Source organism: Diabrotica undecimpunctata, chromosome 3 (assembly GCF_040954645.1).
Source record: "Diabrotica undecimpunctata isolate CICGRU chromosome 3, icDiaUnde3, whole genome shotgun sequence".
Taxonomy (NCBI): Eukaryota; Metazoa; Arthropoda; class Insecta; order Coleoptera; family Chrysomelidae; genus Diabrotica; species Diabrotica undecimpunctata.
The window spans coordinates 133,785,808-133,790,089 of record NC_092805.1 but is presented as its reverse complement, the minus strand read 5'-3'; positions in this window follow the sequence as shown (position 1 = coordinate 133,790,089).

The window sequence follows — 4,282 nt, the reverse complement described above, 5'->3', positions numbered from 1 at the left end:
TCAAGAACATAAGTTGGAAAAACGAAATCTGAAGGTAAGAGCATAAATGTTGGTGAAGTAAGGGGGTAGCGGAAGAATACATTAACACTGAGAAAGTAGAGGAGGTGGTACTCGAAAGTGTAACAACATATTCCAACAAATGTGACATAGTCCAAAAAAGATCTTTAGGCAAGTTTTCTGAAAACAACCAAAAAAGTAAGAACTCAACGGAAACGCCAGATTGCCCAAATGGCAAAAATACCAATGAGAAAGTGTTTAAGAGAGTTGGTAAAGATATAGGGCATTTTTAGTAATATTATGTCAATTATGTTCAGCTCAATTGCTAGTAAGATATTTATGTTTACCAAAACCACATTTTTAATTAAATTGATAAATCGATAGCAATTTGACTCTTCAGCTCGATCTAAAACTAAAGAAATAAACATCGCAGTAGATTATCGACGAATTACAATTAAAAACTAAACAAAAATTATTCATTTCTTGAGCAGCTTCTTCAAAACATAAAAGGATTTTGAAAAAACGTATCACCAGCTGCTAAATTTCGCATACCATGCATGGGAAATCTGCCCAAACGATTCGGATAATTTGCCCTGGGATTATTAATTTCTCTAGGGGGCCACATTCCCCTGACTGCAGGAAATCCTGTGAAAATACCGTAATAAAATTACTCCATATGGTAAGTTTAAATCGTTTCACATAATTTGATAAAGTGTGATGTCAAACGGTGTATTTAAACCTTTTAAACTGCACTCGATCTGAACTAGATGAATGAACTAGAATTTGCCAATTAGAGTTGATTTCAGGTTGTGCCGTGTTTGGTTGAATTTTAATTATAAATAAACGTTATTTATGAATTAATCTAATATCCGTTACTAAAATCAATTAAACCTTTTCGGATCATATTCCAGTGGAGGAAGAAGCAAGTCTTGGAAAGGGAAATAAAATAAGAAAGACAGTTAAGATTTAATTTCAATATAGAGCACCATCATTCGCTTATATATTTCATCCTTACGGAATCCTCAGAGCGAACTTGAGGTAAGCTCTCTAAATAAAACAAAATCTTTTTGTAATATAAGCAATTATTTTCAAAATAATGTGCAAAAGACGCTATACAGGGTGTCCAGAAACTCTCCTGCCAAACGAAAATCGAATATTCCTCGGATAATTTGAGACAAGACGATTTAACCCAATTCACCTCGTCCGAAAATGCTTCCTAAGGGATCTAGAGCTCTTTGAAGATGGCGCCTTGTAAGTAGTTTTTAGTGGTACGATTATTTATCCTCCAGACTTAAATCGATTCCATTAATTGCGAATTTCTAGTATCGTTCATAGGCGTTCGTTTTGGGTAGGTCAACGGGAATTTTAAAGCATAACTTTTTTGTCTGTATCTTTTAAGCATTTGTGATACTAGATTATTAAATTTTTAGATATTATAGCACTAAAATGTACTCTTACTTAAAGTCTGTAGGATACACCGTTTTCTATAAAAATCGATTAGAAATTTTTTTAAGCAGGAACATTTTCTTGTAGCAGTGCTTGTACCTTTGTAAAATCTTCTTCTTTACGTGCCATCTCCGCGAAGAAAGTTGGCAGGCAATCATCACCGCTATTCTAACTTTTGACACTACAGCCCGAAAGAGTTCAGTTGAGCTGCATCTTTGAAGTTTCTCAGCCAGGAAATTCTTCTTCTACCTATGCTGCGCTTTCCTTGAATCTTTTCCGGCATTATTAGTTTTAGGAATTCATATTTGTCACCACGTGTTATATGACCAAGATATTGTAATTTTCTTATTTTGATGGAATCCAGTATCTCCCCGCTGTTCTCTATTCTTCTTAGTACTTCTTCTTCATTGGTTATTCTTTCTGTCTGTCTAGGAGATTCTCAGCATTCGTCTTTGTAAAATGAAAGGATATAAATTTTCGTTGTGTAAGATATTTCTTGCGGAAGATTTTGAAACTGTGGAATACATGACAGATAATCTTCGAAGGCATATTTCTAAATTTTCCTCAACTTCCATTAAAGTAACATTTTGATGTGCTGTTACATCATTATGTCGCTGTGTTTTATTATTTTTTGGGAACACTGAACTTGTTTCCCTTAATCGGGAAATTTTTCAGTGTATCTATTTTACTTGCTCGACCGTTACACCTCATTTCGCAATAAACTAAATGTATATCAGCGTATTCCTCATTAGTAAAAACCATTTTTGTTGATTTAAAATTATTATGTTTGAATGCCACAAAGTAAAAACTTCACGAACTAACAGGAATTTGACAGTGAAAAACGTAGGTTAGTTTGTTGACAGTTCAAAGCCTATTAGTTGCAAAAAATATTAATTTAACTTTCATGACGAAAAAACGAAAAAATTTCAAATCGATGACGAAAAAACGAAAAAATTTCAAATCGATTTTTCTCGTAAACAATATATATAGGTACTACCGACTTAAAATAAGAGTACCTTTTAGTACTATGGTTTCTTTTTTAAACAGGAGGAGTAATTCAAATTTACCGCGCTATAATGCTTGTTTGTAATTGGTCCAACCGCAAGCAAGTTTACTCCACTAAATTATGACATTTTGACACTAATGACATTTATGAAATTTTAAAGTTTATATCGACGATTTTTTGTATTTTCTGCGTTATTCCTTTTAATTTTTAGATTTTTGTTTGCATTTATATAGAAAACAGTTCTTTTCAGAACTATTTAGCGACGTATTAGTGTTATTAAGATACCAATATGGATTCAATGCCAAGTACTAGTGGTAATTATTCTTTTCCACCTAAAAAACTCCGAGTAGATTTAGTCATTTATCATCAAATGAAAAACAATGCATTATAAACATGTACAAACAAATAAAAATTGATAATCCAGGAATGAAAATAACAGCCATGGTAGCAAAAATAAAACAGGCAACAGGTTAGTTTTGCAGAATAGTTATTGTTAAAATCAAGACTTACTAAAGTAATATGCTAATTTTAGGTGTTGTAAATTCAACTATTTGAATAACTTCTTCATAACAATCAAACATTTGTTTATTGTAATTAAAAAAACAAAAAAATATATATTGGAAGTGAATTGAAAAAAAAATATTCAAACATAAACAAAGTTAGGTTAGAATCGACCGAGATAATCAAGGAAAAAAGAAGATGTATTTGGTGACTTTTCTAGTAACTTTCTTGGGTGTGAATTTGTCATTTTAGTTTACTCCTCCTGGTTAAAAAACAAACCATAGAATACCTAAAAATCTAATAATCTAGTATCACGAATGCTTAAAAGTTACAGACAAAAAAGTTATGCGTTAAAATACCCATTGACCTACCCAAAACGGACGCCTATGAACGGTACTGGAAATTCGCAATTAATGGAATCGATTCAATTCTGGAGGATAAATAATCGTACCAGTTTTCATTTTTCTAAATAGAAGCGTTCTGGAGGTATTAAAACAAAACTACTTACAAGGCGCCATCTTTAAAGAGCTCTAGCTCCCTTAGGAAACATTTTCGGACTATAATGACAATTCACATATAGGTGAATTGCGTTAAATCGTCTTAAAATTATCTCAGGAATCTCCGTTTTCGTTTGTAATGAGAGTTTCTGGACACCCTGTATAATAGAAATAGATACAATAGAAATGAAATACTTTAATTATACGTAAAAACATTTTATGAAGTATGTACCAGATCTCATTTTACCTTCTTACTCATTGACATTATTAACTGAAGTGCTATGAATCAGTATGAACCTAAAAACAGATCTTGTACTAGAGTTTTTATTAAAACAAATTACCTACTTTTGGAAAAGTGGCTGCAAGAGCTGTAGATGTAAAAAGCTAGGACTTCATTACAGCAATTTGTATGCGGAATGCAGTGAGACGCGTGGAAATTGGGATGTAGTAGATAGATTAGACGTAGTAAATAGTTTACAAATAAGATTGACTCTTAATTATTATAAACAAACCTGCAGTGAATTAAAAAAAGGGACTAGCTTCGTCCCAAATTGCCCTGTAAGAACTTTTTTTAAATTTGTGAAAAAATGCTCTCCAAATATGAAAAATGTTTTTCTTGTAGACAATGGTTAAATAGTATTATAATTGTTTCTAAGCAAAAAATTGACATGTTTTTTGCAAAATGATTGTGTAATATTTAAAATTGTTTTTCTTTATTTTTTTTTTAATAATGTTAATATAATAAATCTTCTTCTTTCATAAGCTACCCGTAGAATTAAAATTTCTCTTTCATAAGCTACCCTAAAAAATATCGAGGATAACTTATCCGAAATCA